Source organism: Scyliorhinus torazame, chromosome 4 (assembly GCF_047496885.1).
Source record: "Scyliorhinus torazame isolate Kashiwa2021f chromosome 4, sScyTor2.1, whole genome shotgun sequence".
In the NCBI taxonomy this organism is placed as follows: Eukaryota; Metazoa; Chordata; class Chondrichthyes; order Carcharhiniformes; family Scyliorhinidae; genus Scyliorhinus; species Scyliorhinus torazame.
In genome coordinates this window covers 278545342-278572629 of record NC_092710.1, presented here as the reverse complement: position 1 = coordinate 278572629, position 27288 = coordinate 278545342, and the positions used below count along the sequence as shown (strand labels likewise).

At 48.0% G+C, this 27288-nt stretch overlaps 1 long non-coding RNA gene across 1 annotated transcript; it reads right to left on the bottom strand.

The window, feature by feature from the left end:
• Positions 1–284: 284 nt before the first annotated feature.
• LOC140411737 (uncharacterized) lies at positions 285–22559 on the bottom strand. The gene is made up of 2 exons (XR_011940979.1): positions 22430–22559; positions 285–731 (listed from the first exon to the last, which is right to left on the bottom strand). It is a non-coding gene; the product is annotated as an uncharacterized lncRNA (long non-coding RNA).
• Between the last annotated feature and the right edge of the window lie 4729 nt (positions 22560–27288).

Sequence of the window (27288 nt, the reverse complement as noted above, 5' to 3'; positions counted from 1 at the left end):
GCCATTGTGGGTCTTTGACAGTGGGTGTTACAGTGACTTTGTGGGTGTTACAGTCATTTCCAAATGTAAGTGTCTCACGCTGGACCACTGAAGTTAGTGATTTGTCAAATTCTAACCTTCCTGATTTTTTTTTTTTAAAACTTCTTGCCAGCATTATGTTAAATGCTGTGTATTGGATTTCAGTGTTTAGCTCCTAAGCGATAGAGAAAACATTGTTACGTTACCCCGGGCAATTGCACAGTCAATTCCAGCCCCACATGCCCCAGAGTCACAACACAAGAGAATTAATCAATAATTCTTTAGTCTTTGGCTCTTGGCTGCCCAATAACTACAATCACCAGGTTTGTAATTTGAAACACAATTACTGTTCATTCATATCAAGAACTATCATGAAATATGCAGTAAACACAACTGGATAACAACAAGCGAACCCAACTACCCACTTTTATTGTCCCACCCTCTGCTGACACACACAAGGCAGACAAACACAGAGGGGGAGGGGGGGGGGAAGGGGTAAAAATAATAAGGATGACGGTCAAAAAAGAGTCTTTGCTTCAAATAGTGGTTCTTTAGCACACTTTCCTCATAGCGTGCTTGTAAATCAGTCTTTCTTACAGCCACAGACTTATTGGAGAGAGAGTTAGCTGGTTCTTTCTGGAGAGAATTAGCAACAGCTTCCTGGACTTTGTCTGCATAGCCTTTAATAGATAGAGTCATCCTCTCTGCCAGTTCTGAAAAATAAATGGAGACGAGAGTGAGTGGTTCTTCTCTCTAAGCTGTTAGAAGTCAAACTGAAACCAAGAGAACCTTGTGACTCTGAAAACTTTCCAGTGGTATCAGATCCAATCACCACCTGTTACCGGCACAGCCTTTTCGGCCAATTCATTGCCTATCAGCCAAATCAATCAAAGCAAGTCTCTGCCAATATCTGTCTTTGGGGTTGGACAGTTCACACTTCCGGTGTGAACCAGCACAGACTAACACAGTGATCTCTCCTGCTGCTGAAATTCTCTTCTTGAATTAAAGGCACAGGCCACTGCATTCTTCTGCTTGAATTAAAGATTCAGGCTGCTTTAAAGACAAATGTCCATGAATCTTCCATGGTCAAAAATTGAATAGATAGGAAATAAACAGGAAGGACCCTTACATGGTGTTAAGTGGAGACTGTGGTGCTCACCTCCTTCCTCCCTCTTGGGAGGTCATGGAACCTGGTTCTCATTTTTAAAGAACAATAGTAAGTCACGCCAGCGTGACGTCATGCCTGCTGGTTTAATGAGGGCTGAAGATGTGACGTTAAGCCCAATAAGTAAATGATAATGTACTCAAATTCATGCTAATCAGGTTCATGCCTATTCTGGGACTGAACCTAATCGTGCCAGCAAGGAGGGTGCAATCTCGCTGGTGTAAATCTAATTTTTGGTTTCTCGCGATTTCTAGCATCCACACAGGATTTGCGCCCATGGCTTGTGGACCCGCTAAATCACAGCAACAGACTAAACTGACTTGGCTCACTGCCAAAATGGTTATAATTTGCATTACTGCACATTCTACGTACCAACCGAATTAGATGGTACAGCGGGCGGGACTCTCTGTCCCTCTAGCCGGCCAATGGGATTTCCCATTGTGGGCAGCCCCATGCAGTCAGGAAATCCCCGGGCTTGCGTGCGCTGACGACGCAACAGAGAATCTAGACAGCAGAGTATCCAGCCCAGCATGTCTGCAAAAACAATGGGCTGGATTCTCCGATAATGGGGCTAAGTGGTGACGCCGTTGTGAAAACCGTGGCGTTTCACAACGCCGTCATCGGGCTCCCAGGTGCGGCTATTCAACGGCCCACAAGGAGCCAGCACGGGTGCAACATGAAGCACCCGAGGGAGCAACCGTCTGACACTGTTGCTGTTTGTGTTTGTCCCCCCCCCCGCCCCCGAGGAGAGGTCCGCGCATAACCACCGGGAGCTGGAGAAAACCGGAGGGGGACCACTAGACCTGCATCCCCTCCCCGTGCCTGAGCAGAGGGCACTGGACATTGTTGGCGGACCGGAGAAGCGGGAGGTTGCCGATGCGGAGGTCGGAGGCGCACCACCAAGTGAGAACCCCTTGCCTGTATGCGGCCCCACATGACACACGTGTGCCCACCCCCAATCCCTCACCCCACCCCACCCCCTCACCACATTGCGCTTCACCCAGTCTGCCTGTCTAACCATACATGCTGCCTTGCAAGACGAGCCAGCGATGGCCCCGGCCCATCTGGCACCCCCCGCCCCCAGACAGTGCCAAGGCCGGTGCCCCCCAGGGACCCAAGCACTGACGGGGAGGGCAGCCGTAACAACAGCCCTCCGCCCGAGACGAGCCAGGACACCGCGACCCAGGAGACGGAAACACAGGGGACAGACACACAACGACACAGGGGACCTTTGGGATCTTTAGTGAGGAGGCTCCTGGGACACATACTGGCACGCACCACACAGCCGCTCCGGCTCAGCAGGTGGAGGTGGGAGCAGCCGAGGGGCCGGACTATCGGAGTGCAGACTGGCCCCAGCAAACAGCTGCCGCCCAGACGGGTCACGGTTTCCTGGAATACCCACTCCCACTCATTGATCAGCTGCAGTCAGCGACCCAGGGACCAGAGAAGGGGATGAAGGCCAGCTTCCAGCACCTGCAGACACACGTGGAGGAGTCCAACCGCCTGCAGGAGCAGGGAGTTGTGCCGGTATGCATGCCACCCAGGCCGGAACCGCACGGGTGGCATCTGCGGTGGAGGCAATGGGGCCGAAGGTGTCGGATATGGGTCAGGTTACGCCATGCCTGGGGCTATCTGTGCAGGCGGGGGCCGTGGCCCAGGACATGGCTGCCCACTCACAGGCAGCCTTGTGCCAGAGCCAGCTGCAGATTGCAGCGGTGCTCCTCAGTGTGACCCAGTCCCAGCAGGCCATGGCTTAAAGAGCACTGGCGCCATTGCCCAGGTGATGGCCGGCATCGCACAGGCCCAGACAGGGGTGGCCCCCTCCCTGTGATCCATGGCCGCTAACGTTCAGACCCTGGTCGATACCAGAGCGGGCCTCCAGGACTGGCGGCGCCAGGTGTCGGGGGGACCTCGGGGGATGTCTCCGCTCGCACCCCCGTCCCATGGAGAAGTTGGGGGGGCCATCAGAGCTGATTCTCCGGCCGATCGAGTTTCGCGATTTTGGAGTGGAGCTGCCGAGAATCCAGCCCAATGTCCTCAGAGGAGGTGAATGAACCATCTTTCCTATTCCATTTGCACAATGTCCAGATACTGGGTGGCGACAATCCATCAAATCTAATCACTTGAACAATGGAACATTGGCTAAGGGGAGGAATTCCCAGAAATGACCTAATCAAGATACAATTGGAATACACAATCATGCTAAAATTACTGGTCAGTTGGAGATTATGGTCACGTGACATGCTTTCTCAGCAGAATTTAGGCCAACCAGTTGAGAAGCTGAGATCGTTCTTCCACGGGCTCTTGCTCGCTCTCTCTAGCATCCAAATTGCAAGCTTTTGGCTCTGTCTGTTCTTGTTTGACTTTCTCTCTCCATATGCAACAAACAGACATTTTAAAGAAGTAGAGAACTCTTTTCTCCTCCTCCCTTCCCCCCTCCCCCACTCCCCCGGCCTGGTTGTAACAGCTGCTTTCAGCATTGTGGGAATCTGTAGCCCTATTAGGTAGGGTATCAGGAGGAATCCCATCACTTTTAACTGTCATGATGCTGAAAGACAATGAAGGTTCCTACAGATTGGAGAGTAAAGGGAAGTAGAGAGAAAATAGAAAACTATAGACCAGTGAGCCCAACGTTGGTAGTAGGGACGTTGTTAGAGTTTTTCGAAAGGGAAATCATTATTTAGAAATCTACTAGAAGTCTTTGAAGAGATAACTAGTAGAGTTCACCTGGGAGAACGGTGGCTGACAAGGTCTCACGTATCAGATTACGGCTTGTGTCATTAGATGGATAGAAAACTGGTTAGCAGGCAGGAAGCAAAAAGTTGGAATAAATGAGTTTTTTCCAATTGGCAGGCAATGACTAGTGGTGTACCTCAGGGATCTGTGCTAGGACCCCAACTGTTCACATTATATATTATTGATTTGGACAAGGCAACTAAATGTATTAGCAGATGATATAAAGTTGGGTGGGTGGGTGAGCTGTGAGGAGGATGCAGAGATAGTTCAGCGGGATTTGGAGAGGCTGTGAATGAACTTATGCATGGCGGATGCAGTGTAATGTGGATAAATGTCAGATTATCCACTTTGGTAACAAAAATAGGGAGGCAGATTATTATTTGAATGAGCATAAATTAAGAGAGGTGGATACTCAGCGAGACCTTGGTGTCCTCGGGCATCAGTCACTAAAAGTAAGCTGCAGGTACAGCAGACAGTAAAGAAGGCAAATGGTATGTTGGCCTTCATGAGAGGATTTGAGTACAAGAATAGGGATGCTTTACTGCAATTGTATAGGGTATTGGTGAGGCCACACCTGGAGTACTGTGTGCAGTTTTGCTCTCCTTATCTGAGCAAGGATGTTCTTGCTATGGAGAGAGTGCAGCGAAAATTTACCAGACTGATTCCTGGGATGGCAGGACTGTCATATGAGTAGAGACTAAGTCGATTAGGATTATATTTATTGGAGTTTAGAAGAGTGAGGGGGGATCTCATAGATACTTATAAAATTCTAACAGGATTAGACAAAGTAGATTCAGAAAGAATGTTCCCAATAGTAGGGAGTCCAGAACTCAGGGTCATAGTTTGAGAATAAGGGATAAACCTTCTAGGACTGAGGTGAGGAGGAATTTCTTCACCCAAAGAATGGTGAATCTGTGGAATTAACTACCACCAAAAGTAGTTGAGACCAAAATATTGTGTTAGGAGTTAGATATAGCTCTTGGGCTAAAGGGATCAAGGGATATGGGGGATGGGGGGAAAGAGAAGGCTGGATCAGGGTATTGGAACTTGATGATTACCCATGATGATAATGAATGGTGGAACGGCTCGAAGGGCCAAAATGACCCTTTCTACACAAGTCACCAAACTACAAGCTGTGATTTCCTTTTAACTTTTATGGTCTGAAATTTGACCAACCTATTCTTCTCCACTATCTAAACTGTATGTGTGTATACACACATGCAAATGTTAGTGCATATTTTATTATTTTACGTAGGTCAGTTTAAGTAAAAGGAAGCTAACCTCTTCCCAAGTCAAGAAAACCTGTCCGATTTGTTCCTTCATGATCATAGCGCACAAGTAGTGTTATGGGCCAGGGCTTAGAAACACCAAAGTGTATCATGAAGCCCATCTGATTGGCAACCTTTATGTTGAATTTGGCTAGGGTGAGCACATGAGCTTCAATTCAGGTGTGATTTATCAGTCTTTCTTAATGAGTTCCCCCTAAACAAAATCCAATAAACTAAAAAAAAAATTTTCAAAGGCGTGGCCCACCACTCTTTATTCTCACTTAAATGCGACTGGCTTTCCCCGAGATTCGGATCCCTTCTCACCAGCAGATTTATCTCCTTCCAGAAAGCAAACTATATTTTTTAAGTTACCAAAGCAGGTAGCTATAATCAATCAATGTGTTTTTTTTACTGGAGCAACTCTTTAAAATGAAAACATAGAAAGACAGGGAAAAAAAAACACTTCTTTCTCCTTCTGAGTCCACAGCAGTCAAACTGAAAATAAAACTAAAAAAGACTCACAGCCACAGCCCAGTTCCACCCACAAAATGACATCACTGAAGCCTGTGATAAGACAAAACCCTTTCTTAAAGGGACACTCACATGACAGTAGTTACTGAACTGGCAAATATATATTTTTCAAACAAACACGTGTTGTAGTCAAACAAGGCTTTTGGCAGGTGAGATCCTGTAGCCCTATCAGAGAGAGTGTATGAGGAGGAATCCCTGGGGCAGGCTGGGAATGCCATTTAACATGCTCCCGGTGTTGGCTGTGGAATAGGAGAGCATGTGGAAGACTGGTTTCACCCTCCTGTCCTCGTATCTTTTATCCTCTCTCCAGTCAGGAATGATAGCCCCAAAGTCTAAGCAGTATATTTGATCATAGTAAGATGTCTTACAGCACCAGATTAAAGTCCAACAGGTTTGTTTTGAATCACTGCTTTCGGAGCACTGCTCCTTTCTCAGGTGAATCACCCGAGGAAGGAGCAGTGCTCTGAAAGCGAGTGATTCGAAACAAACCTGTTGGACTTTAACCTGTTTTAAGACTTCTTACTGTGCCCACCCCAGTCCAATGCCGGCATCTCCACATCATGTTTGATCATAGAGAAGGGTTGGATCATAGTGCATCCTGATTTTGCTGCACTCCCGTGATCTCTATTTATGCAAGTAGATAGTGATCAGAATTGGAAAGTCTGGCTGAATTTTTCCCCTCCTTCACCAAAAAGCAGTGCAGGATGCTACCTATCCCAAAACAATGAACCACTGGGCTGTAGATAACTCAATTCTTCAAAGAGGAAATGTCAAATGTTTTCATGAAAGTTTTTTATAACACTAATTGTCTATTAGGGACAGAACACAGTCTTGCTGGCAATGTATGACTGGACTTATTTCTCTTCTGAGAAAGTCCTCATAATAAAGAGTGAAACTGTTAGAGACACGAGTATGAGAGCACAAGCGCACTTGTGGTGAAACAGGCGATAAGTAGCCAACTCGCATTTTAAGATTTATGTCATTTTCAATGTTACCTTCCTTAAGGTCAAATTCCATTTATATTACCATGTGTATTAAGAGTTCAGGATAAAATTCATTCTAAAGTTAACCCTTCGTATAACCCTTCGTATACGTCTTTCTTCCTTGTTGTGCAAACAATGACTGTTCCCTTCCTGGCAAAATGAAATTTAGCGATAGAGGTGGTACAACCAATGATCAGAAAGGCCTTGGAACATAGGCTGTGACACAAAAGGAAGAAAGCACTGCTTCAGTTGTATTGAGCCTTGGTCAGACCCCCATTTGGAGTACTAGATCAGTTCAAGGCACGACTCTTCTGAAGGACATGCAAGGGGTGTAGTTCAGAATGATACAAGTGTGACAAATGCAGTATTTTAGATAAATTGACAAATGTTTACAATCCAATATAAGGGTTACGAGTGTGCTTGACTGCAGTAGTCAGGTTTTTAAAAAGAATCTTGTTCTGCAATAGCAGAAAGCTTTTAGGAGCCAGAGGTGAAATTGACCATTGTGGAAGCCTGGGCTAATGCATTATTGTTTGACTCGGGGAAAGCAAGCGCCATTGGGATGTATGTTTTTCTTTTCTAGTTTTCTGTGCAATTACTCCTGGAGCGAAGTATTCTTTCTGCACACTCCTTTAAAATTAAATAGTGGGGTTTCAGTCCAGTATCCTAGCCACTGTTGGGGCTGGTTATAATGGAGTCAATAGAGAAGATCCAGCACCAATGGGTGGAATCCTGAAATCAGAGCGAGACCGCACTGCAGGAAAAAAACAGTACTTCTTTTTTCACAAAATAGTAGAAACATGGAACTCTTTTCCCCTCAAAATACTAAATGCTGGGATAATTGGAAATTTCAAGTATGAGATTGATATATTTTTGATTTTTGATTGGTAAGGATATCACTGATATGGGTGAAAGACAGGTAAATGGGATTGGAGTACAGTAATGACCTTCCTGTTTTAATTCATGGGAAGTGGACATCGCTGGCATTTAATGTGCATCCCTGATTGAACTGATTTGATTTGATTTATTGTCATGTACCGAAGTACAGTGAAAAGGATTTTTCTGCGGCTGAGGGAACGTACATAGTAGACAAAAAGAATAATCAACAGAGTTCATTGACAAATGGTACATCGACAGACAGTGTTTGGATACAGTGCGGAACAAGGGGCCAAACAAAGCAAATACATGAGTAAGAGCAGCACAGGGCACCATGAATAGTGTTCTTACAGGGAACAGATCAGTCCGAGTCGTCGTTGAGGAGTCTGGTAGCTGTGAGGAAGAAGCTGTTCCTATGTCTGGATGTGCGGATCTTCAGACCTCTGTACCTTCTGCCAGATGGAAGGGTCTCACTGGGCCATTTCAGATAACCACCTTGATGTGGACCTGGAGTCATATATGGACCAGACCTCCAGGCCAGGATAGCAGATTTCCTTCCTGGAAATCTTTCCTGTTGCAGATTTCCTTTCCTGGACATTATTGAACCAGATGGATTTTTACGATAAATCGACAATTCTAATCACATCTCAATTCAGATTTTTATTGAATTCAAATTTCACCATCTGCCATGATGGGATTTGAACCTTGCTCCCCAAAACATTGCCCTAGGTCTCTTGATTACAAGTTCAGTGACAATAAAACCACTGGATCCCCGTTCCGATTCCTAGAATAATGAATGTCGTGATATCATGGTTGTGTTGTAATTCACCGACTGACCACTTGGAATCTCGTTAGTATACAAGTGAATGTTAGAGTCAGGTGACCTCAGACTGACCAGGGAGCTGGGACAGAGGTTGCTTGCGCATGTTGATATGGTTATTCATCTGTTGTTTTATATATATTTGACCCACAGTTAATGTTAATAAATCATTTATAGTTTTAGCTACAAGTGTTGTAATGTTCTTTTCAGATGGCCTGATTTATATTACATGGTATCAGAAATCGGGTGGTATTAAACACTGAGAAAAAATGGCCTGCCACGAGGTCCACAGAGATTTGAAGACTGCAAGAATGAACTAGATGGAGTTGTTGAAGCCACCAATGAATCTCAGATTTCATGGTAATGTGGACAGCAACTGGCGTGTGTTTAAACAACAATTTAATCTGTTTCTTACTGCAGTAAATTTAGGAGATCGATCAGATTTGCAAAAGGTAGCGATGTTCATTGAAGTGTTGGGTACTCTGACACACAGACAAACCAACACGGTTGCGTATGGTACAACGCAGTTTTATTTCATTGAACGATAAACATAGTAAACTCTGGTATTCAGCACTGGTGAACCTCTGAGTGGCTGGCAATGAGTTCTGTGCCCTGAGCTCTCTCCTGCTCGAGTGCCCAGGAAGTGTCGTGTTCCCTGCTTTGTACTGTGTATGCTCTTGTCAGTGATTGGCTGTCGTGTTGTGTGTGTTGATTGGTCCGTTGATCTGTCCATCATTGTGTGTATGTGCTATGATGTCCACCTGAATATCATGACATCCCCTTTTTTTTTTTAAACAGGATTATGTACCTACGTGGTTATAAATAGAGATGTGTACTGAGTGTAGCTAAATGTGTGTGTGTGTGTGCGCAATATTTACAGCATGTACATGGGGTTTAACTTTGACAAGGGGCGATGTCGTGTGTGACATAACAACGAGGTTGTACCATGAACGGGGAAACATTGAATGATAAAGCAAATTCCTGTAACGATAAGAACATAAAACATATTAACAAAGTGGTTGCATGAGTTCAGTGTATAAACAGTCTCATAAGTCCAGTCTAGTAGGTGGGCGACGAATTCGGGTTGACCGCCTCAAGGGTAGGTCTGGAATCACCAGCTGAGGAACGGGCCTGGCCACGGGCGAAGACGGAAGGTGCATGGTGGCAGGCAGCTCCACAAAGTCGATATCAGGAACAACAGGAGGGCACGGTGTCGGTGTAAGGTCTCGTAGCGAGCGTGGAAGTAGGCGAAGAGCCCGGCGATTGCGCCGACGAACGGATCCATCAGGCATGCGAACCAGGAATGAGCGGGGAACCACGCGTCGGAGAACTTCGGCAGGTGCTGACCAACCATCTTCTGGTAGGTGGATGCGGACGTCGTCTCCAGGGGCCAGGGCGGGAAGACCAGTTGCCAGTGTGTCATATGACCTCTTCTGGCGACCGCGCTGCAGTTGCATCCTGTGCAGTACCGGAGCATGGTCGATCGTGGGCGCCAGGATGGAAGGCACAGTAGTCCTGAGGGAGTGACCCATCAGCAGCTGGGCTGGAGAGAGACCAGTGGCTAGTGGGGCCGAGCGATAGGCCAGCAGGGCGAGGCAGAAATCCGATCCAGCAGCAGCAGACTTAGAGGAGCCGGTTGACAATGTGAACGCCCTTCTCCGCCTTTCCGTTGGACTGGGGGTGCAGAGGGATAGACGTCACGTGTGTGTGAAGCCATACGAGGCAGCAAACGATGACCATTCCTGGCTGGCGAAACAGGGCACATTGTCCGACATGACCGTCATCAGAATGCCGTGGCGAGTGAAGATGTCTTTGCAGGCCCTTATGACAGCGGACGACGTCACATCGTGTAGGCGTATGACCTCTGGGTAGTTGGAGAAGTAGTCAACGACGATGATATAGTCCCTGCTGAGCGCGTGAAAGAGGTCCACACCCACCTTCGCCCATGGGGACGTCACCAGCTCATGGGGCAGAAGCGTTTCAGGAGGTTGCGCCGGCTGAAACCTTTGGCAGGTTGGGCAGTTGAGCACCATATTGGCAATATCGTCACTGATGCCCGGCCAGTATACAGTCTCTCGGGCCCTCCTCCTTTTAAAAATATTTTTTTTATTAAGGTTTTTTAACAACACAATTTTTCCCCAGACAAACAGTAAACCGCCCCCCCCCCCGCGCCCCGCCGTAACAAAATAACGCAAAATCTCCCTGAGCAAGATATATACATGGCAAGATGGTATATTTACATAGCTTTATACACTGGCTCTTGGCCGCACGTACCGTTTCCCCCCACCTTCCATGCTATCTCCCGCTCGTCCATCCCCCACCCCCCACCCACCAGGGTTTCTGCTGCTACTGATCGACCTTCTTCTAACGCTCCGCGAGATATTCTAGGAACGGTTGCCACCACCTGTAAAACCCCTGTGCAGACCCTCTCAAAGCAAACTTAATTCTCTCCAATTTTATGAACCCCGCCATGTCGTTAATCCAGGCCTCCAGGCTAGGGGGCTTCACCTCCTTCCACAATAGCAAGACCCTTCGCCGGGCTACTAGGGACGCAAAGGCCAGAATTCCAGCCTCTTTCACTCCCGGCTCATCCACTCCTCCAAATATTGCTAGTCCCCATCCTTCGTGTAGTTGGTCGAGAACCAGCTTGTGCATGCTATGCGGAATCACAATCCGGTCCAGCTTCAGAAGGACACCATCAATGACGGCCAAGTCGTCTCGGACATTGTAGAACTGCGGGCACTGCCCTTTGAGCCACCCTCCCGTCATGTGGCGCATCACACGTTGTAGAAGGGGGTCGGCCGCAGTCTCTCTGCGAATGCGGGCCAGACTGGAGTCGTCAGCTGGCAGATTTGCCGATGTGAAGGCCATCTGCGCCTCGACCTCACATACGAACCCCTCCGAATCTGGCGGCGTGCTCACTGCTCTCGATAGGGCATCCGCAATGATAAGATCCTTCCCTGGGGTGTAGACCAGTTGGAAGTCATACCTCCTGAGTTTAAGTAGGATGCGCTGGAGGCAAGGGGTCATCTCGTTCAGGTCCTTGTTTATTATGCTGACCAGGGGGCGGTGGTCAGTTTCGACAGTGAACCGGGGAAGACCATATACGTAATCATGGAACTTGTCTAAACCGGTTAGCAAGCCCAGGCACTCCTTTCGATCTGCACGTAGCGCTGCTCTGTGGGGGTCATGGCCTGCGAGGCATAGGCGACCAGAGCCCATGACGCAGTGTCATCCCGCTGTAGGAGTACCGCCCCAATGCCGACTGGCTGGCATCAGTCGAGATTTTAGTGGCATGAGAAGTGTCGATAAACGCCAGTACCGGTGCAGTGGTGAGCTTGAGTTTGAGCTCCTCCCATTCCTGCTGGTGTGTGTGCTGCCATTGGAACTCAGTGGACTTTTTGACGAGGTGGCGCAGAGCTGTCGTGTGGGAGGCAAGGTTGGGAATGAACTTCCCCAGGAAGTTGACCATGCCTAGGAAGCGTAGTACTGCTTTCTTGTCGGCCGGCTGCGGCATGGCTGTGATGGCGCTCACCTTGTCTGCATCCGGACGGACCGCTGACCGGGAAATGTGGTCCCCCAGGAACTTCAGCTCATTTTGGCCGAAAGAACACTTGGCTCGGTTGAGGCGCAGGCAGTTTTCACGTATGCGTGCAAAGACGCGTTGGAGACGATATATGTGCTCCTGTGGCGTGGTGGACCAGATGATGACATCGTCCACGTAGACGCACACCCCTTCGATGCCTTCCATCATCTGCTCCATGATCCTATGAAAGATCTTGGATGCCGAGATGCCAAATGGCATTCGGTTGTAGCAGAACCTGCCGAAAGGGGTGTTGAAAGTGCACAGCTTTTGGGTGGACGGATCTAGTTGGATCTGCCAAAAGCCTTGAGGCATCCAGTTTGGTAAATATTTTCGCCTGGGCCATTTCACTCGTGATCTCTTCCCGTTTGGGTATGGGGTAATGTTCCCTCAGAGTATTGTTATTGAGGTCTTTTGGGTCAATACAGATCCGGAGCTCGCCGGAGGGCTTCTTGACACACACCATGGAGCTGACCCACGGCGTGGGCTCCGTGACCCTGGATAGGATCACTTGGTCCTGGAGATCCTGCAGCTGCTGCTTGAGGCGGTCTTTGAGTGGCGCAGGGACCCTGTGAGGTGCATGAATGGCCGGGGTGGCGTCTGGTTTGAGCTGAATTCAATAGGTGTATGGCAGTGTTCCCATGCCCTCGAATGCCTCCTGGTTGTGGGCGAGGAGCGATTGGAGCTGTGCGTTAAACTCTGCATCTGGGAAGTCAGACGTTCCGCCTGGAGAGAGAGAGAGAGAGTGGACTCGTTGCACGAGGTGGAGAGCCTTGCATGCCTGTGCGCCTAGAAGGGAATCCTTAGATGAGCCGACTATCTCGAATGAGAGTGTGGCCGTGTGTGTGTTGTGCGTCACCTGGAGCTGGCAGGATCCCATAGCCGGGATAACGTTCCCATTGTAGTCGACCATCTTGCACTGGGCCGAATTGGTGGTCTGACCTTCATGGCGTAGAAGGCTGACCATGCTATGTGGTTGGCGGAGGCACCAGTGTCCAGGCGGAAAGTCATCGGCGATCGGTTGACTGTCAGGGTGGCACACCATTCATCACCCGGATTGATAGTGTTAACTCGGTTCCCATCAATGACCGCAACACGGAAGGCGTCTCGGTCATCTGTGTCACCGGTCTGGATGTCGTCTGGGCAAGATTCGTAATGGGGAGGCTGAATGGTCCGCACGTCCCTGCGAGGTTGTCGGAATTGTGGAAGATTGACAGGTTGAGCTGCTCGACAGTAAGCAGCGTAGTGGCCCACCTTGCCACAGCGTAGGCATTGTCGGGTTCTTGCGGGACATTGCCGCTTTAAATGTGCAGCTCCACAGTTGCCACACGTCGTGACGTCATGATGTTCGTTGCGCCACTGCGCATGCGCAGTTTGGTCTTGCGTCGGGCACGCCTGCGCATCACGTCCCTCAGTGTTGCCGTAGGGTTTGGCGCGCACAAACGCGGGAGGCCCCGAAAAGCGCGCGAAATGGCCGACGTCGTCCGGGCCGCGGGGAACTCGATCGCCTGGACCCGTACGGCCTCGTGGGGCACCTGGCTCGCCGATCAGGCCGCCGCACCGATTCGGTCGCCTGAAATTGTGCATAGCGGCTAGTTGCGTTATCGTGCAGGACACAGGCTTCGATTGCGGAGGCTAAGGTGAGGCCTATTATTTTTAAAAGCTAGGGTGCCTGAGGCGACCCCAAAAACGATCTGGTCCCGAATCATGGAGTCTGAAGTGGTGTCGTAACTGCAGGACTGCGCGAGGATGCGGAGATGGGTATGGACTGACTGAAAGAGCTCATCCTTACCTTGCAGGCGCTGCTGGAAGACATATCTCTCGAAGCTTTCGTTGACCTCGACGTTGAAGTGTTGGTCGAGCTTGAGAAGGACCGTCTCGTATTTTGATTTGTCCTCGCCTTTCGTGAACACCGGGGAGTTGTAGATATCGATGGCGTGCTGCCCTGCGGTGGTGAGGAGGATGGTGATCTTTCTGGTGTCCGAGGTGCTCCCTCTTTCGTTGGCTTCCAGAAAGAGCTGGAAGCGCTGCTTGAATAGCTTCCAATTTACGCCGAGGTTCCCAGCGACTTGCAGCGCCATGTTGACGGTGACCATGGCACAGGATGGCAGATTTGTGGGTAGGTATTAATTCACTTCTGGTACCATGAAGTGTTGGGTACTCTGACACACAGACGAACCAACACGGTTGCGAATGGTACAACGCAGTTTTATTTCATTGAACTATAAACATAGTAAACTCTGGTATTCAGCACATGGTGAACCTCTGAGTGGCTGGCAATGAGGTCTGTGCCCTGAGCTCTCTCCTGCTCGAGTGCCCAGGAAGTGTCGTGTTCCCTGCTTTTTACTGTGTATGCTCTTGTCCGTGATTGGCTGTCGTGTTGTAACAGCGGCAGGGCCCAAAGCATATGCTGTGTTTAGTATATTTAAATTTGCAAACGATAAAAAATTAACAAAGTAATTTGAAGATTTGATGACCATTGCACCCCCAGAAAGAATTACATTTATGAACGATAGGTGTTCAGATCACGTTCACAGAAGGCACAAGAGCCATAAATTATTTCATCACTGATTTAAAGTTCAAAGTTAAAACCTGTAATTTTTCTGCGTTGGAATCATCCATGATTCGGGACCAATTGTTTGGTGTGAATCAAAATAAGCTGAGGGAACGGGAGCTGTCCTTGGAACAAGCAGTTAAGATTTGTCAGGCTCACAAGCTAGCAGCCCGGCATTCTAAAATGTTTCTCAGTAATGGCGGCGTCTTCTTGGAGGAAAGCACTCCAGTTGCTGCCCTTTTTCCGAAAAGGTGGGAAACGGTCAACAAAAGGTGGGAAAGTACCTGCAGCTCCTCGCACACCAACAAACAGGTTAAAGATCAGGATGAAGTATTTGTGTGTAAAAGATGTGGGGCGGGACTCCCCGTCGGGTCGGAGAATCGCCGGGGGGGGGGGGGGGGGGGGGGGGGGGGGGGGTGAATCCAGCCGCTCCGACGCCGGCTGCCGAATTCCCCAGCGCCTGTTTTCAGGCAGGGATCACGCCGCGCCGGTCGGGGGCCGTTGGCAGCGGCCCGTCCAGCAATTCTCTGGGCCCCGATGGGCCGAGCGGCCACTTGTTTTCGGGCAATCCATCCCGGTAGGACCTGGCTTGTTGGCAGTCTGGCGGGGTCCTCGGGGAATCCGGCCGCGGGGGGGGGCCACGGTGGCCAGGCCCGTAATCGGGGCCCACCGTGGGGGCACTCTTTCTCTCTGCGCCGGCCTCTGTAAGGCTCCGCCATGGCCTGTGCGGTGAAGAAACCGCCTGCGCATGCACAGGAAACATGCGCTGGCAGTCCTGCGCATGCGCCAACTCGCGCCAGCCAACGGCAGCCCTTCGGCGCGAGTTGGCGCGGCACCAACTCCTCCAGCGCTGGCCTGGCCCCCGAAAGTGCGGAAGATTCCGCATCATCCGGGCGGACCCCCCCCCCCAGAGTCATTCGTGCCGTTCTTGGCTCCGGTATGGGCCGCCCTGCCAATTACAGGAGAATCCCGCCCATGGTCAAAGGCACAAATTAAGGCAGTGTCCAGCGTTTGGCACGTTTTGTTCTAGATGCAAAGGAAAACAAGACTTTGCTCAGAATTGTTACTATAAGCTCAACCCTAGATCCGTCAGCACAGTGGAAGATGCATGGGCGGGATTCTCTCAGCCCGGGGCCGGGCCGGAGAATCCCCGCGACCGGCGAGAATCGCACCACCCGGCGCCGGGCCGATTCTCCGCAGAGCAGAGAATCGGTGCCACTGGCGCAGTCAGCGCCGCGCCAGTCAGGGACCTCTCTATGTGCCCCCCCCACCGATTTTCGGCCCAGGATGGGCCGAGCAGCCTTCGCAATAAACCCGATCTTGGCGTGGAAGGGTCCGGGCGTGGCCTGTGGGGGGGGGGGTGGATCGACCCGGGGGGGGGGGGTGGTGAAGGGGGTGGGGGGCCTTCGATGTAGCCTGGCCTGCGATCAGGGCCCACCAATCAGCGGGCCGGCCTCTCTGGCTGGGGACTTCGTTTCCTCCGCGCCGGCCCCTGTAGTCCTGTGCCATGTTATGTCGGGGCCGGCGCGGAGAAGGGAGTGCACCTTGGCGCCGGTGCCACTGCGCATGTGCCTGTTGGTGCCAGTGCCACTGCGCATGCGCGGACCCCACGGTGCTCAGTTCACGCCAGGATCAGCAGCTGGAGAGGCGTGGGCCGCTCCAGCGCCGTGCTGGCCCCCTGTAGGGGCCAGAATTGCTGATCCTGAGGCCTTGTTGACGTCATCGAGAAACGCGATGGCGTTTCTGACAGCGTCAACACTTAGCCTCAAGATCAGAGAATCCCGTCCACAATCTCCAGTGATGAAACATCATTGTTTGTTGGAGTAATAAGAGAGAAGAAGAATTTTTTGGAGGCATCATAAAATTCTCTAGCACTTAAATGCAAACTGATGCTCCATTTAAAATAAACGCGATTGATGAGGATTGACTAGCTGCTACCAGTCATCCAATTGAAGTTAGACACTGGTGCAAAAGCCAATTTAATCAGCATGACTGATCTAAAAATTCAGCCGATTAGGCAAAATCACAAAATATCTCTGAGAGATTATAATGGTTCAAGCATTAAATGTCATGGTGCTTATGACCCGAGAGTGGTGTTGAAGAACACAATTTATTCCATCCCATTCTGTATTGTATCCAAGGGCTTGGATTAATTATTAGGTGATCAGTCCTGTGAAGAATTAGGTCCAGTGCAGTTGGTATATAGCATCCACAAAGGATTGGATCAACACTCCCAACGATTCTGAGAACATTCTCAGCAATTTCAGCAATGTGTTCACAGGTATAGGTGCAGTACCATTCACCTACAAGATACAACTGAAAGAGGATGCAAAACCGGTGATACTGGCAACAGGAAGAGTACTTGCACCTTTTCCGGATCACTTCAAAAAGGGGCTATATAGACTGACAAAATTAAATGTAATCAGAAAGATAGAAGAACCTACTAATTGGGTAAATTCCATGGTACGTGTTAAGAAAAAAAGAATGGCGATATCATATCTGTATTGCTCCCAAAAACCTTAATGAGAAAAGAGAACATTACCAAATACCAAAGCATGAGGAAATCACATCTGAGATGGCTGGTGCACAATTCTTTACGAAACTTAATGCATCAAGGTTTCTGGCAGCTAAAGCGAGAGAGGAACAAAGTACAAAGTACTGCACTTTTAATGTGCCATTTATTTGTGTGCTTTGTTAACGTACATGCACCATGGAGCTAGGTTGTGTTGCAAAGATTTGCATTATGAATCCCGCTTCACAATTTAATGTAACAATAGATGTAAATAAGTGACAGCTTGCAAGTGTGTACCCCACTGGAGTAGGACCACACCTGGTAAACAAGAAAAAAGCTGGGAGGTTGTTTGAATGTTTAGATGGAGTGCCTGCAGACATTCTGAGAAAACACTTTGTGATGTGTATACGTGGGCAGCGACTTGGTAAAGAAAACAGTTTTGGGAGCCTTACCCTATCAGCTTCCTTCAGCTGTGAAGCTTCTTTCACCAACCTCTCCTACACAGATTGCTCTTCAGTGCCAAAGATGACAACCTGTTTTTTTTCTCCCCCTTGCCATACTGCCAGGTACACAAGTACTGCTCTGCCATTTATGTCGATAGGGAATGTGCGGGTGGGGGTCAGGGGGGCAATGATCTGCTCTATTCAGGAATCTTTCATTACAGTTCCCTTCCCTGAAATTGAGGGGAGAATTCTCAAACTGAAATAGAAGCTGCAGCACTTTTATCAGTTGTGGAACTTGTGCGAACATTCCTGTAAGCCGGTCTGCCAAGTGGGAAAGAGCATGTAACCAATAGTTACAAATCCCAAATATCCATATATAAAGTACAACCAGCAGAATCAGACACATCGCACCATGTACCCCTTCTACTGAATGCAAACTGGAGTTTACAGCCAGTAAAAGTATCTATATTATTAGCCACAACTTGCATGAAATACATTTATTTACTTGAACATTACACAGAGGAGAGAAAAATCCTAACCTATTCACAGCTTTGGGAAGTGGTTCGTTCCATGATGAAGATTTGCTGTAAACTGAAGTCCCGATAAGCATCTTGTACAGCTCAGTCCAGAGCACGCATGATGAGCAGAATGACAAAGTTGGAAGTAGACACAGCACATTTTCAAAATGGAGATGTGCATTATGGGCTAGATTTTACAAAAATGTAAGCAGTCTCACCACTAGGACCAAATGTGGGTTCAGCAGGAACAGACTGCAGGCCGCTGGGGCCAATTTTGTTGGCAGCAGCCAATTAAGGCCAGGACCATTGGACATTATTTGAAATAATTGGCCACCTGCCACCCCATAGCTGGGAAAATGCCGTGGCAACAAGAAGATGGCGGACTTCCCTCCTGATGCATTCTGCTGCCATTTTACCAGCCTTCTCTCCTCCTAAAATTTCAGCCTACATAAATTTGGTGTACCTTTTGTTTTAATTGTCTGAGGAAGTAGGATTCAGGACAGTTTTAGTGCTGGAGGATGTAATCGAGTGGGGGGCGGTTACCATATAGCTGATGCCAGTCCATACATCAAGTCCCAATTCATGGAGATTTTCATGGTCAGTAACCACATCTTCAGTGCTCATCCTGAATCAATATCAGAGCAACACTATTCCAAAGCAGAATGGAAACCTCAGAACCCCCTACTCAGTCCCTTCGAAAATTGATTACATTTCATTATCAAGATTTGGGGCTCTTGAAGCAGCTGAAGATGGTTGTGCCTAGGACACTACCCTGAGGAACTCCTGTAGTGATGTCCTGGAGCTGAGATGATTGACTTCCAACCACCATAACCATGTTCCTTTGTGCCAGGTATGACTCCAACCAGTGGAGAGTTTTCACCCTGATTCCCATTGACTGCAGTTTATCTAGAGCTCTTTGATGCCATACTCGGTCAAATGCTGCCTTGATATCGAGGGCAGTCACTCTCACCTCATCTCTGGCATTCAGCTCTTTTGTCCATGTTTGAACCAAGGCTGTAATGAGGACAGGAGCTGAGTGACCCTGATGAGCAGGTTATTGCTGACTGAGTGTTGCTTGATAGCACTGTTGATGACTCCTTCCATCACTTGGAGAGTAGACTGATAGGGCGGTAATTGGCTGGGTTGGATTTGTCCTGTTTCTTGTGCATAGGACACACCTGGGCAATTTCCACATTGCCGGGTAGATGCCAGTTTTGTAGCTGTACTGAAACAGCTTGGCTAGGGGTGCAGCAAGTTCTGAGCACAAGCCTTCAGTACTATTGCCGGAATATTGTCAGGGCCCATAGCCTTTGCAGCATCCAGTGCCTTCAGCCGTTTCTTGATATCACGCTGAGTGAATTGTGTTGGCTGAAAACTGACATCTGTGATGCTAGGGACCTCCGGAGAAGGCCAAGATGGATCACCCACCCGGCACTTCCGGCTGAAGATTATTGTAAATGCCTCTGCCTTGTCTTTTGCACATATGTGCAGGGTTCCTCCATCACTGAGGATGGGGATATTTGTGAAGCCTCATCCTCCGTGAGTTATTTAATTTCCACTACCATTCATGGCTGGATGTGATAAGACTGTGGAGCTTAGATCTGTTGCGTTTGTTGTGGAATTGCTTCGTTCTGTCTATTATTTGCTGCTAATGCTGTTTGGCACACAAGTTGTCCTGTGTCGTAGCTTCACCAGGTTGACACTTCAGTTTTTGGAATGCCTGATGTATATTGTGCGTCCAATATTTGGGGAAGCCCTGTCCAAAATGAAGTATTTTAAACCAAATATGATTGATCAGGAAATGAAATGAAAATAGTTTATTGTCACAAATCGGCTTCAAATGAAGTTAGCGAGTGGTGGTTTAAATGTGTGCGACAGGATTTGAATTCTAAATCAGTTGGCATAAACATTGAGGGATTGGGTACATGCTGAAATTTCATACACTATCTCTCATAAATGTGTGCATTTCAGGATGTCCACAATGGCTTCCTCTCCACTTCAGAATAATGTGAACAAAATGGTTCAAACTATACTTGCTCATAACAGATGGGGACAGGGTAGGGAAATAACACTGATGTCCATGATAAGTGAATTTGTAGATATCTGGCCATCCATGTGAAAATATCACATTTTTGTTTTGTTAATGACCTTGATGATAACTTTATGGAACAATTAAATATTCTGATTTTTTAAAATATCCATTCTCTGGAAGTGACCATCACTGGCAAGGCTTGGAGAAGGCGGTGGTGGATCTCTGATTTGAAGATTCAAATGAACGGCTTGCTAGGCCAGTTAAGAAGTTTCCATCCTGAAAGAACTTTAATGAACCATTTGGGTTTTTTGACAATCCAATAACTTCCGAGTCACGTTTATGTTTTTAAATTTCCACATTTTTATCTCAAATTAAAGTAAAATTCTCACGCTGCCACAGAGGGATTTAATCTTGTGCTTTCTGAATTAGTAGTCCAGGCATCTGAAGGACATTCTCACTGGGCAAAAAACCAAACTCCAATTAACCGATTGAAAAATAAATAATCAGAATTAAATTTGTGTCGGAAGCTTCATTCCCTTCAGTGGGCGGCTGAATGCTCTGGAGGTGATGTGGGTCTCGCCTACTGGATGAAAATGAACCCGCATTCCCTCCTTTTGGAAGGCTTACTGAACCACAAGGCAATTAGGCAGTGGAAGGGGCAGGTGCAGGTCTTTCCCTGGAGTCACGAGCCTGGGGGCAGAGCTCCTACCTCTTGAGAGATCCCAATCAGAGGCCAGCAGCTCTTTTGCTCAGCAGTGCCACAGGACAGATGGTGGCTGCTGTGGGTAAAACACTCACTGGAGGCCCAGAAGGGTAGAAGATATAAAAAGATGGAGGAGGATTTGCAGCAGGGTAGTGGGGTAGTTGTTAGTGCCCACCCCCAGTCCCATGGGCCCGGTCCAATAATCAGGCACTTTGCGTCCTTCAAGGAGGGACCACGCCTTGTCATCACCAGGAAATGACAAGCAGCACGCAGAAATTTGATTGTCATTCATGTCACATGATGACTGGCCCACCTGCAGCTGGAATAATCCCAGTGGTGTCAGCAAAAATAGGAAGGCATATTATTATTTGAATGGGTGTAAATTGAGGGAGGAGGATACTCAGCGAGACATTGGTGTCCTCGTGAATCAGTCGCTGAAAGTAAGCGTGCAGGTAGAGCATTCAGAAAGGAAGGCAAATGGCATGTTGGCCTTCACAGTGAAAGGATTTGAGTATAGGAATAGAGATGTTTTACTGCAATTTTATAGGGCATTGGTGAGGCCACACCTGGAATATTGTGTGCAGTTTTGGTGTCCTTATCTGAGGAAGGATGTTCTAGCTATGGACGGAGTGAAGTAAACGTTTACCAGATTGATTCTTGGGATGGCCTGACTGTCATATGAAATGAGACTAAATTGGTTTGGATTATATTCATTGGAGTTTAGAAGAGTGAGAGGGGATCTCATGGAAACTTATAAAATTCTAGCAGAAAGTAGCTTCAGAAAGAATGTCCCCCCCCCCCCCCCCCCCCCCCCCCCCCCAAATTGGGGAGTCCAGAACTAGGGGTCATAGTTTGAGCATAAGGGGCAAACCTTTGAGGAGAAATGTTTTAACCCAGAGAGTGGGGAATCTGTGGAATTTGCTACCACAGAAAGTAGTTGAGGTCAAAACATTGAGTAATTTCATGAAGGAATTAGATATAGCCCTTGGTTGGGGCTAACGGGATCAAGGGATATGGGGGGGGGGGGGTGCGGAATACTGGATCAGGGTATTGAACTTGATGATCAGCCAAGATCATAATGAATGGCGGAGCAGGCTCGAAGGGCCGAATGGCCTCCTCCGGCTTCTATTTTCGATGTAAATCCAAGTGCCTGGTGTTAAAGATAACGGCAAAAGTGGCTCTCGGTTTGCCTTCCCCTTTAGAGTTTTAGACACCTTAATACGTAAATACCTCTGGCCTGTAATGAAAATGCAATGGGTTGTTTGACATCCTTCAGTATGATAAATTAAATGTCTGACTAACGTTCACAAATATTAAAAGTTTAACCATCGGTTTAAAGGGATTAATCATATTTTGTACAGTATTTTCACATTATATCATAATATAGATACAAAAAAAACAGAATATATTGTGGAAGCGGAGTTCAGCTGACTATAACATTTTTTCAGCCTGATTGTATTAAAAATGTGAAGTATTATAGTCACTGCCAGCACTAATCCCACTCCAATTCAAATTGCACAAGACAGTACTGAGCTATAATTTGCAGATAATAGACAGTCTCCCACACTACATGTACATTTTATGATTAATATAACATCATCACCTTCACCAAGAGATTACTGGGAGTCAAAGTGGAACTAAACCTTGGCGGAATCTCCTGGAAGCTACAGTTGGGCCTATTTCATACCTTGTTACTGCATCACACTTCTAATATCGTCATTTTACCACACAGAGTTCTCTGGGGTCACTTTTGTTTGAAAAACATTTTTCTATCACAAGGAAAGATGGGCGAAACAAGCACTCCAAACGAAAGTCCTTTTTTTGGCATTTTACAAATTAGGAACAATTCCACGATTTACCTGTGCTGCAAATGGAAAGGGTAACAGGTTGCTAAGCAACCAGAGGCACAGCTGCTGCCACTTAATGCTGTATTTCTTTCTTGCCGTGACTGCTGATTAAGATACAGTCTCTGCTATTGGGTAAGTAATTTATAACATGGTGCGGTGACTTTCTAAACAACGTTTACTTTCCTTAATTTTCTGCAATTCAAATGAAGAGATTTTGGGGAGTTAAGGACAGTAGAAAGCACTCTATTTTGTGCAAAGTACCTCAGGTACAATCTCAGATCAGCACCCTCTGATTCTCCAATCTGACATTATTCATGTGTGGTTTCTTTGATTGATAAATTCGATTTAGACAAATTGGAAGAAAAGGTTTGCATTTATATAGTGCCTTCCCTGACCTCAGGCTGTCCCAAATGCTTCACATTCAACAGGGTACTTTTGAAGAGTAATTACTGTTGCATTAAAGGGAACACAGCAACCAATTTATGGATGTAAGTTTCCATAAACAGTGATGAGAGAAATTACCAAATAATCTGTTTTAATGATATTGGCTGAGGGATTAATGTTGGTCAAGACACCAGGACAAATCTTCTAATCTTGAGTGAAAAGTGGCACGGGATGCTTTTCATCAACCCTTAGATAAGGGAACCAAAACTATACACAATTCAGTCTAACCAAGGTTCTACACAATTGAAGCAAGACATCCTTACTCCTGTACTCACATCCTTTTACGATAATTGTCAACATACCATTTTCCTTCGCAAAGAATAACTCAGATCAGAATAGAGGAAACTTTCATCCTCTCAGTTCAGGCAGTGTCTGGACATAGGTTCCAGTGATGAAAAGATATTTGGGAGATTTCCTGTTCCCAGCAACCAGTTCTGTCCATGGGCAGCTGCATGTTGGAAATTTATGCCATGCAGGTTGGAAAATTATCCCCAGGTGTTTAAACTACCAACTAAGTGTCTTGTAATTAGGTCCTTATTCCTATTTATCAGAGTAAAGGCCACACTAATGATCAGCTGTAAGGTGGCGCTCTGAACAAAAACATGGGGACAGATTGTTCACCCCGTGGATCACCACATTCTATATTCTCAATGGATCAGAATTATGTTTCAGTTCGTTGGTAACATGGAAGATGCGGTGAGGGGCTAGATTGTAACAATTTGACATTATCAGTAAAATTGCAATCTATTTTCACCATAAATGTTCATATTTCCATGGCTAACCTGTTTGATGAAGATAATGCCCCTTTAACGCACTGACAAAAAATGAGCATTTTTGCCATCAGGGGTCAAGGAGGGGTGGCGGGTTTACAACATCCGAAACTCAGTAGAGTTCCATTTTCCCAAAGCTAATTGATGCAAAGTAAATAAGGACACCCCCCTTCTCACATAAGCATTTGGTTCTCATCTCCCCCTTGCCCGATGTATGTTATCCTGAAGGGGATGTAGTCTGGTCACTGCTCATTGTCTTCATTCTCTCCCTCGGGAGAATAAATCAAGTTGAAAAACCTCATATGGAGATATTGGTATAATAGACTGTATGTCGTAATGACTGGAAGTCATTGTTCTTCTGTGAGTGTGGGGATGTGCTTCGAAGAGGGCTGGATCTTTGCCTTGGACTTAAATAATGATAACGCTGGCTCTGTAATATTTTATGGCCTAGCCAATTTTTTAAAACTTCCAAACATTTTTATAAATGCAAGCATCCCACTTTTTATCTCAATAAAAAAAGATTATATTCCCAAGATCCAAAAAGTACGTCATGCTGTCACAAATCTTGGTGAACTATTTTTAAAAAAAAATATATTTTATTAAAGTTTACAAACACAGTTTTTTCCCTTACAAATCAAAGAAATAAAAATACAAATAACATGATAACTGCAATATAACATTGTGTAACTAACATGGTAAACTAACTAAATAACACAAAGTAATACTCCCCCCCCCCGCCCCCTCTCCCCCTCCAAAAACCCAAACAATTTACCCCCCCCCCCCCTCCCCCTGGGTTGCTGCTGCTGGTCATCTATCTTCCTTCTAACGTTCCGCTAGGTAGTCGAGGAACGGTTGCCACCGCCTGGTGAACCCTTGAGCCGATCCTCTCAGCGCAAACTTAATCTGCTCCAGTTTTATGAACCCCGCCATATCGTTTATCCAGGCCTCCAGTCCGGGGCATTTCACTTCCTTCCACATGAGTAAAATCCTACGCCGGGCTACTAGGGACGCAAAGGCCACGACATCGGCCTCTTTCGCCTCCTGCACTCCCGGCTCATCCGCAATTCCAAATAAAGCTAACCCCCAGCCTGGCTTGACCCGGACCTTCACCACCTTCGAGATCACTCCCGTCACTCCCCTCCAATACCCCTCCAGTGCCGGACATAACCAAAACATATGTGTGTGGTTCGCCGGGCTTCCCACACACCTCCCACACTTGGCCTCCATTCCGAAGAACCTGCTCAGGCTAAGCCTGGCACACGAGGAAGAGGAATTTACCCTACTTAGGGCATCAGCCCACAAACCCTCCTCAATCTCCTCCCCGAGCTCTTCTTCCCATTTTCCCTTCAGTTCGCCCACCAGCTCCTCCCCCTCTTCTCTCATCTCCCGGTATATCTCTGCCACTTTGCCCTCCCCGACCCACACCCCAGAAAGCACCCTGTCCTGGATCCCTTGTATCGGGAGCAGCGGAAATTCCCTCACCAGTTGTTTCGTGAACGCTCTCACCTGCATATATTTAAAGAAATTTCCCCGGGGCAGCTTATACTTTTCCTCAAGCGCTCCCAAGCTCGCAAACGTCCAGTCTATAAATAAATCTCCCACTCTCCTGATTCCTACCCGGTGCCAGCTCTGGAATCCTCCATCCAGCCTCCCTGGGGCAAACCTATGGTTGTTCCTGATCGGGGACCACACCGAGGCTCCCAGCACACCCCTCTGTCGCCTCCATTGCCCCCAGATACTTAATGTTGCCGCCACCACTGGGTTTGTGGTAAATTCTTTTGGTGAGAGCGGTAGTGGCGCCGTCACCAGCGCTTTTAAACTCGTCCCTTTACAGGACTTCATCTTCAATCTTTTCCACGCCGCTCCCTCTCCCTCTATCATCCATTTACGAATCATCGCCACATTGGCGGCCCAGTAGTAGTCGCCCAAATTCGGCAACGCCAGTCCCCCTCTGTCTCTACTACGTTGTAGGAATCCCCTCCTTTCCCTCGGGACCTTCCCTGCCCACACGAAGCTCGTGATGCTCCTATCTATTTTTTTAAAAAAGGCCTTAGTGATCAGTATAGGGAGACATTGGAACACAAATAGGAACCTCGGGAGGACCATCATCTTAATTGCCTGCACTCTGCCCGCCAGTGACAGCGGCTGCATGTCCCACCTTTTGAAATCTTCTTCCATTTGTTCCACCAGTCATGTCAGATTAAGTCTGTGTAAGGTTCCCCAGTTCCTGGCTATCTGAATCCCCAGGTATCGGAAGTTTCTTTCCACTCTCCTTAGCGGTAGGCCACCTGTCCCTCTACTCTGGTCCCCAGGGTGTATCACAAAAAGCTCACTCTTTCCCATGTTAAGCCTATATCCCGAGAAATCTCCAAACTCCCTCGATATCTGCATGACCTCTGTCATCCCCCCCACTGGGTCCGTCACATACAGCAGTAAGTCATCCGCGTAGAGTGACACTCGGTGTTCCTCTCCCCCTCTAATCATCCCTCTCCATTTTCTGGAGTCTCTCAGCGCTATGGCCAGTGGTTCAATTGCCAACGCGAACAGTAAAGGGGTTCAACGGGCATCCCTGTCTTCCCCTGTATAGTCGAAAATACTCCGACCTTTGCCGACATGTGACCACACTTGCCGTTGGGGCCCCATAGAGGAGTTTAACCCAGCTGACAAACCCGTACCCGAACCCGAACCTCCTCAGCACCTCCCATAGATACTCCCACTCCACCCTATCAAATGCCTTCTCTGCATCCATTGCCGCCACTATCTCTGCCTCCCCCTCTACTGGGGGCATCATTATCACCCCTAATAGCCGTCGCACGTTGACATTTAGTTGTCTCCCCTTTACGAACCCTGTCTGGTCTTCGTGCACCACCCATGGGACAGAATCCTCTATCCTCGTTGCCAGCACCTTTGCTAGCAACTTGGCGTCCACATTTAGCAGTGAGATAGGCCTATAGGACCCGCACTGCAGCGGATCTTTATCCCGCATCAAGATTAGTGATATCATCGCCTCCGACATTGTCGGGGATAGGGTCCCCGCTTCTCTGGTCTTGTTAAAGGTCCTTACCAGCAGCGGGGCCAACAAGTCCACATATTTTCTGTAAAATTCCACGGGGAACGCATCTGGTCCCGGGGCCTTCCCTGCCTGCATGTTCCCCAGCCCCTTGGTAACCTCGTCCACCCCAATCGGCGCCCCCAGGCCTTCCACCTCCTGCTCCTCCACCCTCGGGAACCTTAATTGGTCCAAAAACTGCCGCATCTCCTCTTTTCCCTCCGGGGGTTGGGACCTATACAGTCTCTCGTAAAAGGTCTTAAACACCTCATTTATCTTCCCTGCTCTCCGCACCGTAGCTCCCTTTTCATCCCTAATTCCCCCTATCTCCCTCGCCGCTGTCCTCTTTCGCAGCTGATGGCCCAACAGGTGACTCGCCTTTTCCCCATATTCATATCTCATCCCCTGTGCCTTCCTCCACTGTGCCTCCGCCCTC